Source organism: Cardiocondyla obscurior, unplaced genomic scaffold, assembly GCF_019399895.1.
Source record: "Cardiocondyla obscurior isolate alpha-2009 unplaced genomic scaffold, Cobs3.1 scaffold31_0_849067, whole genome shotgun sequence".
NCBI lineage: Eukaryota > Metazoa > Arthropoda > Insecta > Hymenoptera > Formicidae > Cardiocondyla > Cardiocondyla obscurior.
In genome coordinates, this window is record NW_027228788.1 from 109,604 (window position 1) to 118,424 (window position 8,821).

Below are 8,821 nucleotides of genomic sequence, written 5' to 3' on the forward strand. Positions count from 1 at the left end.
GGGGGGAGTAGCTTTGGCCGTGTTAATAGACATCTCAAATGCGTTCAACTCTCTCCCCTGGGAAGCTATTAAGGCGTCATTGCAACGCCATAGAGTGCCAATGTACTTGCAGGTGGCGATAAACGATTATTTTAAAAATAGGTACATTACCTATTTCAACAGAGATAAGCGGTTATGCAAGAAACCGCTGCATTGCGGGGTACCCCAGGGGTCCGTTTTAGGGCCTCTACTTTGGAATCTGGGGTACAACGCGGTACTTTGTACGGCACTACCCCCCTGTTGCCACACCATCTGCTACGCAGACGATACCTTGGTGTTGGCCGGGGGAAATAATTATCAAGAAGCGCTCTCGAGAGCCGAAATTGCCGCACAAATTGTCTTTGCGGCAATCCAGAGAATGGGGCTTAAAGCCGCCCCTGATAAGACTGAGGCCTTATGGTTTCCTAGCAAGGCCCAGGGCCCACCACCGCCGGACTGCGTTATACGCATCGATGCTGCCCGCATCGCTCCTAAGCCCACAGTCAAGTACTTGGGACTATACTTGGACGGGCAATGGACTTTTCGGGAGCATTTTGCGAGAATTGCTGAGAGAGTAGCAACTTGTGCCACCGCCCTCAGAGGTATTTTACCTAATTTAGGAGGGCCGAACGGGTCGGCCAGAAGATTATATGCCAACACAGTACGCGCCGTAGCAATGTACGGTGCGCCTGTATGGGCGGAAGATTTAACAACTGCCAGGGGAAGCCGTACTCTTTTAGAAAGAGCCTTCCACCCTGTGGCAGTTAGAACAATACGTGCATATCGCACAGTTTCGCGTGCAGCAGCAGGGGCCTTGGCGGGTATTCCACCGCCTGACCTCATCGCAGCAGAATACTCCCGCATCTTCAAAGCATCGCGGGACTTTGAACGACGAAGCGGCGCACGTCCTAGCGCAAATGTTAAAGAGCGCATAAGACGCTACTGCCGAAGTAAGACGGCGAAGAAATGGCGAGCGCGATTACGCGCTATAATAGAATCGGAAGGTGGACGTGTACTAATGGCCCTTGAACCGGCACTCGAAGAATGGATCCACCGTGACAAGAGGATGGGACTCTCTTTCCATGCGACGCAACTCTTAACCGGACACGGTTGTTTTGCATCATATCTGCGTCGTATTGGAAAGGAGACTTTAGAGAAGTGTCATCACTGCGGCGCAGCAAGAGATGACGCCCAGCACACGCTGGCGCAATGCCCTGCGTGGAGAGATGAGCGTAATACGCTCATAGGAAAAATAGGCAGAGACCTATCTCTTCCGAAAGTAGTTTCGGAAATCTTGGACAGCGAGGATAAATGGCAAACGTTCCTTGCCTTCAGCAGTCGCATAATGCGACAAAAAGAAGACGCGGAAAGGACAAGAAGAGGACAACCGACGACTAGAACACCGGCTGTACCCCTTGCCTTCCCTGCAACAAGAGGAGCGGCCCGCAGGCCGCCTACAAACACGGGCAGTCAGCCCGCAACAGGCGCTTGTCGTGCGCGCCGGGTTGGAGGTAGGGGACGGGCGCAAGCCTCCCCCCTCCTTCCTGGCCCAAACGGCAGCGCCTCCCAACCGGTGCGTCGGAGTTTGCGTTTAAACTCCGGTGCCCCGAGGTGATTATAAGGTGGGGGACGAGTCTGCCCCCCGCCGAGTTATTAACTTAGCGAGGAGGCGTCTCTTTCCCTCGCCTTTCAAGTAGGGCAAACTGGGAAACATTAAGAGGCTGGGGAGCCTCTCCCAGTCTTGCCCATCCGAGAATGTTTTGTCGCAAGAAGAAGCGACTATTTAGAGAAGCCGGCCCGCCACACAAATGCGGGCCCTGCCGTCCTAAGTTCAATGGGCGGCAGCGCGGGGGACCCACCCAAGTCATCGGGTGGGTCGGTGCCGGGGAGGTTGAGAAGTATACGCACGTGATTCCTCAACCTCCCCATCAGTCAACGGCACCATATGCGGGCAAAAGTGGGGGTTTAGTCGGTAGTGGGCAGCCTCGCGGCATAAGACCTGAGCCCGACATACCCCTCTCCCTTCCCCAGGGGAGAGGGTATGTGTAAAGAGTGCATTCCCCCACTATAAAAAAAAAAAAAAAAAAAAAAAAAAAAGGTTAGGTTAGGTTCCCTCTCGTTGTGCGCCACCTTGTCGTGGTGAGAGGGCTTAAGGGATCGAATCAACGATCCGCTGGGGCAGTACCTGGGACTTAGTCCCGGGGAGGGCCCGGCGGGGAGGTTCGGTCCTACTAAGAGCGCACAGTACCTCCCTGGCATTGCACTTCGAGTACAGCATGTACTCGAGCCGTGGGAGGTACAAACCTTCAGGGGCCGCGGTGAACAGTCCTTCTCAGGGCTGGGATCCGCGGTACGGGACTTGGCGTTCCCGGAGGTGTTCCCTGAGCCCGGCGACCACTTCGCCGAGAGGGTGGGTATTATTCCCCCCAAGGTGGTAAGGGATGGCGACCCGGAATTCAAACGCCCGGCCCGCCGGGGTCGTTAGGGGATGGTCTAAGACCTCCCTCCGGCAAGGTGTGGGGAATGGGGGGTTATGGGGGGAGGGTTTTCGGGGGTTTAAGGGGGTTTTTTTTGTTTTGTTTTATTATGTTTATTTTGTTTTGTATATTTTTTTTGTTTTTTCTCTTATTCCTTCCTTTCCTTCCTTCCTTCCTTCCTATTCCTGTGCTCTTCGGAGCTGTGGGGGCGGGCGTGGGGCCGCTCGGACATATTCCGAGGCGGGGCCCACGCGCCGCGAGTTTAAGGAGTCGGCCAGGCCGGGGTCGTCAGGGATGGCACCCAACCGGCCTAGGGGAAGGAAAACCCTACACAAACCACTCAATGATACTAGTATGAGATGTCGGCCACTAATAATAATATGTCTCTACCGTCTCAGGGGGATCGGATCCCCAGAGACCGGCGTTGGGAGAGTACCGTCCCGGCTCTTCCCTCGTCGTCATCACATGACGGGCTACCTGCTGCCTGCTCCGCAGGGGCAGTAGAAGAACATGTGCCTGCGAAGAATACTGAAGATAGTAGCAGCATTGTTGCTGCTTTGGACGAAGACGTGATTATGGGAGCATCACTCGCATCAACGTCTAAACCCACAATCAGGGATATGAAGATTATCAAGCCTGGGCCTGTATCATCAAAATTAAGGTCAAGGTCTAAAATTAGGTCAAGGTCAAGAGGTTCATCCCCTTCTCCTCCTCCTGGTAACCCGGACTGTCGTATGGACTTGAGAGCGGTGTCACCTTCGCCCTCACTGGCCTCCACAGTAGATATGTCGGACTCGGTGTATCTGTCTGACTCGGACGAATCTGTGCCAACTCTTGGTAATAGAAGAAAAAGAGGTCGGCCTCCAACTTCAGGAGAATATATTGGTTTGGCAAAAGCCAAGATGAGAGTCGTGGAAGCAAACCAGCGTGTGGCTGAATTAGAGGATGAAAAGAACATTCTCAATCCCGCCACCTTACTTCCGGTTAAAATCAGAGACAGAGCAACTGACCTGATTGAAAAATATCGAGAAGAGTTTAAATACTCTTCCAGGCAAGAACTGGCTGCTTGTGTATTTGAAGATATGCAGCAAATACTACGCACTGCGGTTATTTCGAAAAACTTAAAGGGTACTGTCAGCAAGGCTCTTAAAGAATGTGCGTGTCGTACACAAGCCATTATCACAAATATGGCTGTGGATTCTTCTGGCATAAGTGCCAACAACGATGACAGTGGTCTTAGACAGCTTTTGGAACAACAAACAAAAGAATTGTCTAAACAAACAATAGAGTTAGTAGAAGCCCGGAAACAAATCCGTGAAATGAGAGAGGAAATAAATAAATTGAAGAGAGATAGCGCATACAGGTCGGCAGCGAGTGAGAAGAAGGCTTCTTCTCTCTCTTATCTCTCTCCAGTTATTGAGGCTAATGTGGAGATTCCCTCAACGTCTGACGAAATGATAATCGTCAATGAGGCCGATAATGTGCCTGAGAAATCTCCTCAACATAAGGTGCTCCTTCCGCCGAAGGAAAATTGGCCTAAAGCCATCAGACCATCAATCCAAGGTCGCACCAAGGTTTTGTCGGATCCTCCTACCTCAGATGATGAAAATGAGAATCCTCTTTTCCGGAAATTAGACGTTCTTTTTAATAAATGGTGTAAAAAAAGATGGGGAGATAAAGCTCCCCCAGAGAAGCCTTCCTCAAACGCCCAAAAACCGAAATCCTCTCGGGAGACTAGGTCAAAAACTGCGTCTGAGAATAAAAACTTAAAATCTAAAAAGGAGGTTAAAAGTGACAAAGTTCGCAAAGAAGGTGAAAGTGTTAATAGGCTTGTGAAGCCTTCTCTACTTCCTCCTACTTCGGTAGTTAATAAGGTTTCTAATAAACCTAGTAATAACCAGCCTAAACAGGCTGAGAAATGGTCGGAAGTGGTACGGAGAAATAAAAATAAATCATCCGTGGCTCAAGGAGATAAGACCTCTTATGGTCCAAAAATCTCTCCTAAAAATAAAGGCGGAAGTAGTAACAAGGCCTCTTCTCAAAACGCAGGCAAGAAAGGATCTTCTAAATTAACGAAGAGAAAGGTTCCCAAACGTGCGGCGGTCACAGTAACGTGTCCGGAAAACAAATATGCTGAAACTCTTAGATTAGTTAAAAGTAAAATTGATCTAAATAATCTAGGTATCACTTCAGTCAATACTCGCAGGGCCCTTACAGGGGCCATCATTTATGAGATAACTGGAGAGAACGGGACGAATAAAGCAGAAGCTCTTGCTAGAGAAATGAGCAAAGTGTTGTCCAGTGACAAGGATGTTAAAATCACTCGACCAATTAAGATGGCTGAAATTCGTCTAAGGGGATTAGATGAAGCAATTACTCGTGAGGAGATAACTGAAGCGGTCATACAACTAACTGATTGTTGTCTTTTAGATGTTAAAGTTGGTGTCATTAGACCGTCCAATGATGGTTTATATACAGTTTTAGTTCGCTGTCCTGTTGCTGCTGCTAATAAACTTGCGGCCGGGAAGCGAATAAAAATCGGATGGATATCCGTAAGAGTGGAAATTCTTGCCCAACGCCCCCTGCAGTGCTTTAAATGCCTGCAGGGTGGCCATGTACGCAGTAAATGCCCTGTAGCAGAGGACCGAAGCAATTTATGCTTCCGATGTGGTGAACCTGGCCACAAAATCGCAGAATGCGTGTCAGCTCCGAGTTGCCCGGCTTGTAAGAAAGCCGGACGAAACTCGGGACATAAAATGGGTGGTCCCTCGTGTTCTGCGAAACTTAAGCAGACGCGAAATAATAATCAGGCAGTAACAAATAGTGCAAGATCTGCTTCTTCTACTGTTGGTCCATCTATTCCCTCCACAGGTTTGTGTGAAATGGAGATAGATGAGACTCAAGAGGTTCAGAAACAGCTTGCTGTTTCTGCAGGAAAAGTTAATGTGGGCCTGGAGGAGCCCTTGCCTCAGCGACCAACTAATGGCCGTTAAGCTCCTTCAGGCAAATTTAAATCACGCCTGCCAGGCACAAGACTTGTTCGTCCATACCCTGGCAGAGCGTGGTTGTAGTATTGGAATCGCATCGGAGCCCTATCGTGTTCCTGCAAAACACCCTTGCTGGAGTGTTGATAAGTTGGGCTCTGTTGCCATCACTTGGTCGCCAAATATCCGTTCCTGTTCCCCACTTTACTCCGGGGAAGGTTGGGTATGTATTAAATGGGGGGAATTTACTATCATCGGTGTGTACATATCTCCAGCCTTAAATTTGGCTGAGTTTGACAGTAGATTGGAGAGTATTGCAGACTGTGTCAAGCAATGTTTGCCGCGCTCGGTGTTGGTCGCGGGAGACTTTAATGCTAAATCGGCGGTCTGGGGCTCCCTGCGGCCGGATCGGCGTGGTGACGCTGTAGTTGATTGGGCGGCCGAGCTTGGCCTTCTCTTAATTAATGAAGGTGCTGAAAGCACGTGTATTGCGTGGAGAGGGGAGTCCATTGTGGATCTCACATGGGCCTCCCCCTCTGCGAGTCGGCGGATCCGAGAATGGAGTGTGCTGACTGATTGTGACACTTTGTCCGATCATCAGTATATTGAAATGACTATTGGTAATGTCACCCGTTGTCGGCGCTCCTATAACCAACACAGGAGGCGTAAGGAGAGGAGATGGGCCCTCAAATCTCTTAACGAGGACCTTCTTTTAACTTCGTTTGAGGCAGCCACTTGGGCTGAAGAACCCGAGGATCAAAATGCCTCTGAGCGAGTCGACTGGCTACAGAATACACTAGCCAATGCGTGTGACACGGCCATGCGTCGTGCAAATGTTAAGGCTGACAATCGAGATAAAGCCTACTGGTGGTCAGAGGATATTGCGCAACTTAGGCGCAACTCTGTACAAGCCCAAAGGCAATTTACTCGTTCAAGGAGAAAACGCCGTAAAAATGCAGAGGAAATAGCTGCTAAGTATGAGGTTTATCGCGAGGCGCGTAAACTTCTTAGGGTGGCTATCAGAGAAGCCAAGAAGAAAGCATGGGAGGATCTTCTTGCCACTCTAGATGAGGATCCATGGGGCCGCCCTTATCGTTTGGTAACAGGACGCTGGCGTCCTAGGGCCCCACCTGTAGTCGAGACTCTAGAGCCTCATCTTGCGGACAGAGTAGTTAAAACTCTGTTCCCTCCGGAAATGGGCACTCGTATCCGCCAAATCGAGGCGCCTTCTGTTTGGTGTGAAGAGTTTAAAGTGACGGATGAAGAACTCAATAGAGTGGCGCGTAAACTCCGAGGCATTAAGGCTCCTGGGCCTGACGGAGTCCCCGGCAGAGTTCTTTCCTTGGCCTTAGGGATTATTGGGAAGCGAGTCATACGACTTTTTAATCAGCTTCTTGAGGAAGGGATATTTCCTCATGTGTGGAAAGAAGCTAATTTAGTTCTTATCCCGAAACAGGGTAGGCCTCCAGGAGAATCGTCCTCCTACAGGCCTATTTGTTTGCTGGATGAGACGGGGAAATTATTTGAGCGTATCATTGCTGGCCGTCTCATCCAGCATCTTTCGCAGGGTGATACATCGCTCCATGAAGAGCAATATGGCTTCCGGGAAGGTCGCTCGACACTTGACGCCATCGCCAGAGTCAGAGCCCTTGCGGAGGCAGCAGTAGAGCAGGGCGAAGTGTTATTGGCAGTATCTATCGACATTAAAAACGCTTTTAACACTCTGCCTTGGAAAGTTATAGGAGAAGCGCTCGAGCGTCTTCGTGTTCCCTTATATCTTCGCCGGATAGTGCATGCTTACCTTAGTGATAGAAGGTTGTCATACGTGGACTGCAATGGACTTCACGTTAAGAAGTTAGTTGAGCGTGGCGTTCCGCAAGGATCGGTTCTTGGTCCGCTTCTGTGGAACGTCGCGTTCGATATAGTGTTAAGAGTTGCTCTGCCCCCGGGGAGCACAGTTATCTGCTACGCAGACGACACGCTAGTGCTCTCCCGGGGGGATGATTGGAAAGAAGCTTTGGGGGTTGCGGAGGTCTCTGTTGCCTCTGTGGTTCGAGCTATCCGCGGTCTTGGTCTAGAAGTGGCAGCAAGTAAATCAGAGGCCATATTCTTTCATGATCCCTCTGTAGTGGGCAATCCGCCTCCCACGGTTATTACAATGGATGGAGTTCCCGTTCAGGTGGGCCAGGTAATTAAATACTTAGGCCTCACTCTGGACGGGAACTGGAGTTGGAGCAAACATTTTTCTGGTCTTGCTCCACGTTTAGAGAAAGTGGCCACCGGTTTAGGCCGAATTATGCCCAACATTGGGGGCCCGGAAGCAAAGGTTCGTCGGCTGTATGCTTCAGTCGTACAGTCTGTTGCACTTTACGGCTCGCCCATTTGGGCGAGAGATCTAGACAAGGCTGTTACACAAAAAGCCTTGGCGCCTGTTAGGCGCATTTGGCGATGGATTGCCACAAGGGTTACACGTGCTTATCGCACTACAGCATATGACGCAGCGACCTTGATGGCGGGTATACCTCCTTTGGAGATATCGGCGCGTGCTCGCGCCTATACATACCAGAAGATGGTGGAAATTCGGCGGAGAAATGTCGCAATTACCCCGCTGATTAAAAATAAACTTAGGCTGAGGACCCAAAAATGGGTCATAGAGAATTGGGCAGAAGAGTTGGCGCGTAGACTTACGCCAAACTCTCCTGGTTGTCGGGTGGTGGAGGCGATACTTCCATGCCTGGATGATTGGTTGGTGTATAGGCGTGGATATGTCACATTCCATTCTGCGCAGGTGATCTCTGGGCACGGCTGCTTTGGAGATTACCTGTGCAGAATTGGTAAGGAAAGGACAACAAAATGTCATGAATGCGGAGCTGGGAGAGATAGTGCACAGCACACAATCTCAGTATGTGCCGCATGGAGTGATGAGAGAGTTGTGCTTGCTGCGGAGTTAGGAAATAATCTTGACCTTCCGGCAATAATAGATGCAGTCGTCGCAGATGACGATAAATGGGAGATTTTCTCCTCCTTTTGCGATCACGTTATGACGCTAAAGGAGGAAAATGAAAGAGTTAGGCGTGAGGAAGTCTCTCAGCCTATCTTAAGGATTGGAACTCCTGTTCCTCTCAGGGGCAGAAGAAGAGTGTTGGCGCATCTACGCCCACCATAAAATGTCATGGGAGTGTTAATCTCCCATGTGTATTAGGCGGGAGAAATAGCCCTTTTAAGGGCTATTTGTTGTGTTGCTATTTTGGAAGTCCTTTTCAGGACTTCCAAACATAGAGGCTCTTTGGCCTCACGGTCTTTCAAGACCCTGAGTACTTGTGCAGTCGGAGTGGGGGTGGC